The sequence below is a fragment of the Triticum dicoccoides genome, chromosome 1B (genome assembly GCF_002162155.2).
Source record: "Triticum dicoccoides isolate Atlit2015 ecotype Zavitan chromosome 1B, WEW_v2.0, whole genome shotgun sequence".
In the NCBI taxonomy this organism is placed as follows: Eukaryota; Viridiplantae; Streptophyta; class Magnoliopsida; order Poales; family Poaceae; genus Triticum; species Triticum dicoccoides.
This window is the reverse complement of record NC_041381.1, coordinates 434,500,882-434,508,193: the sequence shown is the minus strand read 5'-3', so window position 1 is coordinate 434,508,193 and position 7,312 is coordinate 434,500,882. Positions and strand designations below refer to the sequence as shown.

Sequence of the window (7,312 nt, the reverse complement as noted above, 5' to 3'; positions counted from 1 at the left end):
TGACTAGCAAATGGGAATCGATCGAGACGACTGGCAAAGGCTGAACAGCTCAGATACCTACGGATCACTAAAAATGACTCTGAAGCATTAAGTCAGATCCGGATCAACTTCAGTCCTTTTGCACTCGATCCCCGATCCGTTCGGGGGCTAATGACGAGGACATGTACCTAGGGTAGGGTCCTAGACCTGACCTATATGCCCTACCCAAGGACACTACACAAGAGGCCAAGGCCTACAAAGATAGAAAGAAGATATCGAGTAGAATCATCACAGGGTGCAATCCACTCGATGGAAGATCCACTCTTATACCCCAATTCCACTCGACCGTCATTATTCACTCGGAAGACTAGAATTTACTCGAAGGACAGAAGGCCTAGAGTCACCTCTGAATGGTAACGGTCGGGCATTCACTCCGTAGCCTTAAAGTTCATTAAACACGGGTGTTACCAGTGACGTTCGTAACATTATTCTCTTATTGAACCCTTGTGTAACTGAGGACTGCAAGGGGCCGGCGCACTCTATATAAGCCATCCCTCCCCTTAGGCACAAGGGTCCACACCCCATGTAACTCAACACTCCAATCAACAAAGCCTTCGAGGCACCGAGACGTAGAGCTGTTACCTCCTCCGAAAGGGGCCTGAAGTCGTAAAACCAAGTGTACAACCTCGCCGTAGCTAGACTCTGCCCTCTCCTACGTACCCCCTATCTCTACTGTCAGATTTGTTCCCATGACAACAGGCGTAACACAGTTCCAGATAGATGCTCACATCACATTTAGCATTTAGGTAATCGTTTCGTCATGCAACAGTACAAATGATTGTAGTCACTCTTGAGAAAATAGTGATTGGTCTTGCTTTTAGAAATCTCTTCAACTCCACAAGGACGTTAGCGAGGCCGGAGACCTTGTCTGTCCCGTGTGTAAACAAGTTTTACCTCATGCATTATGTGTCACTTCTATGAGCACCCTTCTCAGCGAAATGAATTACGCATATGTAAATAAAGTCTTAATTCTCTTGTCACTCTTTTATTGAAACAAGATGGCAACTGAGCATCATAGATGTGTCACTTTATTTTATTTATGGCACAACCAAATTTCAGAAAAACTACAATGGATAATCGATGTCGATCTTTCTTTTTTTGTTTTTTCGATCATCCGATCTTTGCATGAAGCTGATTTATTAGTCGAGGAATGGATAATTGGTGTAGCCCCCGACAGGGTCAGAGGTATAGAATGTCATCCTGTCATAGTCATTAAGCGGCGCACTGAGCTCAAACCTCCGTGGTAGGTCTGGGTTTGCCAGGAACAACCGCCCATAAGCAACCAGGTCTGTGTACCCCTCGCGGACCACCTTGTTCCCCTCCTCCCGGTCGTACCCTCCGTTGGCGATGAAGGTGCCATTGAAGGCCTCCCTGAAGGGCAACAGACAATGCGGGACCTAGCGTCGGCCATCGACATGCGCCATCCTTGGCTCGATCATGTGGCAGTAGAGGATGCCATAGTCATTGAGCTTGTTGACGAGGTGGAGGGCGAGAGCCTGAGGGTCCGAGTCATGGCAGTCCATGTAGTCGGTGAAGGGAGACAGACGGATGCCCACGCGGTGGCCGCCCACCTCCCCGATGACGGCGTCCACCACCTCTAGCGCGAAGCGGCATCGGTTGTCGAGGCTGCCACTGTACTCGTCGGTGCGGTCGTTCGCGCTGTCCTTGAGGAACTGATCAATGATGTAGCTATAGGCGCCGTGGATCCCAACACCGTCGAACCCTACATGCATGCACACAGATCAGCCTAGGGTTGCTTGGACAGAGTATGATTGATGAACTCTAGTAAGTAGTAGTACATGAATAACCAACAAAGTGAAGTAGTATTGGTAAGTAATAGGTACCAGCTGCGATGGCGTTTCTTGCAGCTTTTCTGAAGTCATCGACCACATTGGGTATCTCGTCCTTTGCGAGACTCCTCGGCGGCGAGAACTCCTCGAGACGACCATCGGCGCTCATCTGAGGACTAACCTGCTTGTCGGTGCTCGATATCGGCGCCTGCCCATTTGGTTGTAACTCTACATATTTTCGAACAATCAACAAAAAAAATCAAACATACTATTACAACCAAACATACTTGAAAAATCAGGAGGAGATAGTAGAGTCATTACTATAGTTTGAGACGCGTCCGGCGTGCCATATCTGGCAGAAGAAGAGTGCACCCTTGGCGTGCACGGCGTCGACCACGGGTTTCCACGCGTCGACCTGCTCCTCCGTCCATACGCCAGGGGCGTCCTTGTACCCCTGCGCCGTGTCCGACACTCCGGTCGCCTCCGCGATGAGCAGCCCGCCCTTGGTTGCCCGCTGCGCGTAGTACACCCTTGCGTGTGGCTGTGGCACGTTGCCGTAGGACCGTTGCCTCGTCAGTGGTGCCAGCACAACCCTGCACCAACACGGTATGGATGAACAAGGTTGCACGACTTTCAGCCGGGTGCATCCAAACCATGTCCCCATCAAGATTGACGGATTTTTCTTTTTTGCTGATATATCAATATTATTTCAAGCAGATTTGGTCAAAAAAATTAAAAATCAATTTAGGAAATTTTGCATGAAATTTGCAGACACATACAATTTGGTAATCCTCGTCGAAGCTCAATGAAATTTTCAGGGAAAAAAATCCAGACGCATGTGCATGATCGATCTATCATCAGAATAACAAGAAAAAGACCCGCAAAAAAATGAAGAACAAGAAAAAGAAATTGAGCTACGATGGCATGAATGGAAACTGTGCTGGCTGGTTGCAATGCCTGTGCGAGAGGTCGAACTGGCCCATCTTGTGCGGCGTCAGGAGAGGAGGCGCCGGCGTGGACTCCATGGATTGATGGATATTGGTTCCTGTGGGCTGTGGCCGAGTGAATGATGTGTGATTGGCAGGTTGGTTTCGAGTGAGTGATGGAGTGCTGTGGAGGTACTCATTTTATAGAGCGGATGCGATCATACGAGGTACATATATATTAAGATAAGAATACGATGCGATGGTGCATGGAGGGACCCGGCCGGGCGTTAATTAAGCTAGGTGAAAGCTCCTTTCTGCGCCTGGGCCCCGGACGGCTGCTAAGCGCACTTTGTCTCGTCCCTTATATAAACTAGAAGAACACCCGTGCGTTGCAACGGGACCACATTAATTTTAAAAGTTCAATATCAATTATGTTAATATTACATTTAATATTCTCATACATATCAAGTGACATTGACGACCTTTTTACCATCAAATTCTCACACACACTCTCTCCCTCCCTCCTCCTCACTCTCTCTCCCCCTCTCCCTCTCTCTCTCTCTCTAACACACACACATATCCATCTTATTGGGTACGGGACCATAATCCATCTATTTCACACGCACACGCGCTAGTGCATAACAATATGGATTATAAAACAGGTTCAAGGTAGTAACAAGGATTCTTCTCATGCATTAATAAACAAATGTTCTGCACTGAAGACAAGATAACCAATTCCCAAAGTGCATCAGAGCATCACAGAACATTACTGGCAAGATAAATGCATGACGATACACCCGACTCATTTAATTAATATTATTAAATTATCAGTAAATTAGTCACCAAACTGCTCGGATGAACCGGAACAGAGCCAACATATATCATCCTAGACAAACGCAACATCAACCATTTACCTTGGTACTTTAGGGACCGACAGGAGGATGCATGTAGAAGCGCTTCTTGCCTGCGAATCCACAGTCAGAGAGAGAAATTGGAACCCATTCCCATCACCAACTGATAAAGAAAGCATGTAAGAAAATTGATATCGGGCCAACTTGGATCTTCGGTGATTGTCCGCCGGTATGGAGAATTTAGGAGGGTGGGTGCAGGGAGTGGCCTTGTGGATGATGGATGGATGCGCGGAGGGATGTGGTCACCGGAAGGTCGAAAGCGGAGAGGGTCGGGCACGTTAGGTGGAGCCGGTGGTGCGCGACAACCGGAGGCGGCCCAATCGTGGGCGGCGAACCGACGATAGCCTCGGCCCATCTCTCGACGCAGCGAAGATAGAGAGGGCGGCACTGCCGGTGCTCGAGGCCGCCGCTCGGCACCATCTACATCGAGGGGAAAGAGAGGCGAGAAAGCGATAGGGTGATGCGGGGCTAGGGATTGCAGAGGAGGGTGGGGGTGTGCGATTTGAATGGATGGTTCTGCCCACCGTTTTCTTGTATGTGGCGGTGGAGACGGCGGCGTCCAGCCATGCAGGCGAGGCATGAGTCGAGCCAGGCACACGGCGAGGCGCAGTAGCAGAGGCGGGGGCGATTTTTTGCTACTGAGATGCAGGGTGTGGGATTGATCGTTCATGTTCTCTTTTCCTTTTTAACGGGAGATGGATGCGATTTTTTCACGAGGGGAGAGATGCGACCACGTACAGATTCCATAATAAATTAATTAGGTCCATAACGGGATTTCTTTACAATGCGTTAAGATTTACGTGTTAGTTTTCTTAATAAAGAAATGCACTGATGTAGGGATCGATTGATTCGGATAAGGAAAGATAGATTCGTGATCTTTTGTATGTTAGGAAATTAGTGGTTTGCAAGGAAAGAGTGGAGAGAAAAAGAACCAATGCGACCACGTATAGATTCCATAATAAATTAATTAGGTTCATAACGGGATTTATTTGCAATGCGTTAAGATTTACGTGTTAGTTTTCTTAATAAAGAAATGCACTGATGTAGGGCGCGATTGGTTCGGGTAAGGAAAGATAGATTCGTGATCTTTTGTATGTTAGGAAATTATTGGTTTGCAAGGAAAAAGTGAAGAGAAAAAGAACCAGTACGAGGGGGTGGTGGGAGGTGGGACGAATAAAAACCGGACGAAATTGGGAGGTGGAAGGGGGCAAGTAAAAATCGACAAAAAAAACCAACAAAATTGGGAGGTGGGAGAGAGGATGAAAAAAAACCAGGGAAGGTGGGAGGAGGACAAAAATAAACCGTACGAGGCTACCAACTGCTCCATTAGGAGTAGAGATTGTTTGTGAAAATAACATGCGACGACGACTTAGCGAGCGGATCCCCTTAAAAAAGACATAGCGAGCAGATTCCCTTAAAACTGGTAGAAATGGATACAATTGATGACATTGATAAATAGTGGTGAATGTTGGCATAATTTACTATCATCATGCATGGAAACAAATCATCAAGAAAAAGAATACTTCCTATTACTACACTCATAGGAAGCTTCCTAATCTCTGCTACCAAACAGTTTCTGCCCAAATAAGGAAGGAAAGTTATGGACGTGATTCGAAAGGAAACAAACGTTATGAAGATTAATTAATTTAGATTTGATCTTTAGAGATTGATTGTGATTGATTCTTTTACATAGAGACATTACTAAATAATTTGCGTCAGTATGGAAAGTTCTGATCCGTTCAGTTTTTTTTCGTTGTGTGAGAGGGTGAAGTGAAAATAAACCGATGAAGTGGGGGAGGCGACGAAAAAAATCTACGACAGTTAACCTACGAAAAAAACCCGGACGAAAGTGGTGGGACGAAAATTGACCGGCGAAGACTATCAACTGCTCCATTAGGAGTAGAGATTGGTTGGTTCGATTTTTTTTGCGTGGAGGGAACTACCTGGGAGGTGGGAGGGAGTACGAAAATAAACCGCCTCGGCTGAGCGGGAGATGGGAGCAAGTACCAAAGAAGTACCAAAAAAGACCAGGTGAGGTGGGACGAAAATAAAACCCGGAACGCGACCTACCAACTGAGACATTAGGAGTAGAGATATTAACAAAAGTGCAGATCCCGTCCCACTCTTCACTTTTTGATAAAAAACTTCCGAATAGCAATCTTGGTGAGTGATCTCGACCGGGTTCGATCGGCATGGCGTGTCGTTCCTCCAGGAGTGGGTGCTGAGAGGAAGGATGGCAAACCTCCATTGTCAATCGGCCAGAGCTGCATCGTCATTTGGATCAGAGCATGGACGAAATCGAGATGGTAGAGGTTGAGGAATTTGTAAGACGTGAGGGTTTAGGGTGGGCATCACGAGAACTCACCCATATCTTGGGAGACGGCAGACCCGAGGTGCAGTCGTGTTCGTGCTTCAGGGGCTGCCACGCGCTGTCCTCGCCGCCATCGCCTGTCGATGCCACTTCAGCGCCACGAGCATGGGACTGAGGGACGAAGGGAAGAGAAGGGAAGGAAGCGAGCTAATGACGTACCTATGTTTGATATGTAATACCCTCCTTTAAGAGTAGATATTTTCTTAAAATCGATTATTTTGTTCCTAATTAATGTGATTGAGCAATTTAAGGTAAGGTTAATTAATTTAGATTTGATATTTAAAGATTGATCGTGATTGATTCTTTCACATAAAGACATTACTAAAAATAACTTGCACTAGCATGGAAAGTTATGATCCGTTAAGATTTTTTTCGTTGTGTGAGAGGGTGACGCGAAACTAAACCGGTGGGGTGGGGGAGGGACAAAAAAAACCCAGCGAAATAAAACGGGTGGGAGGTGGGAGGAAGTACCAAAGAAGTACCAAAAAAGACCGGGTGAGGTGGGATGAAAATAAAACCCGGATGCGACTTACCAACTGAGACATCTCTACTCCTAATGGACGAGTTGGTTGAATAGTCTTCGTCCGGTTAATTTTCGTCCGGTTTATTTTCGTCTCACCTTCCACCACCCATCCCACGTTAATTTTTTCTTTTTCGCACTTAAAACCGAATCGTGTTTGATACTCCTTCCATTTATTCGTGCTTGCTTTGATTAGTTGTCGATTCAATTCAATCATGTAAATATTTGGTGATTAAGAATTCAGAAATAATATCATATACATATGAGATCACCTTCCAAATAGATCAACTCCCTCTTCGATTTATTTCTCCCACCGATCCCCTTCCATACTTAGCTCCCAAAATAAACCATATCACCACGCATGAAAAAAAATCCCATAGAACACCGCTCCCCTCCATCCCCTCGAACTATCATTTTGTCCTAGGTCGATCCCCTCGATCGCGGCCTCCGCCGTACGATCTCGCCGCCGCCGTATGGGATCACCTACGACGTACAATCTCGCCGCCACCGCAAGCCTTTCCTCCCACCCCGCCTCCTCTCGTCTCTTTGCCCCCGATCTAGATGGCGCCTCCAATCTCGGCGGGGCGGCGACCTCGAGCGACGGCAGCACCGCTGGATCTCCTCCACCCCCACTCAATCAATACTGGTACCCGAGGCTCTCCTCCTCGACCGACCGCGAGCAACGCCGCCGCCTCACCGTCTTCTTCTACCATCACCAACCGCCTGCTCGCGTCCCCGCCATCCCCTTGTTTGTG

The 7,312-nt window shown here is 47.3% G+C and overlaps 1 pseudogene; it reads right to left on the bottom strand.

Annotated features, from left to right (window-relative positions):
* Positions 1-1,023: 1,023 nt before the first annotated feature.
* On the bottom strand, positions 1,024-2,854 carry LOC119306262 (annotated as a pseudogene).
* Positions 2,855-7,312: the final 4,458 nt, after the last annotated feature.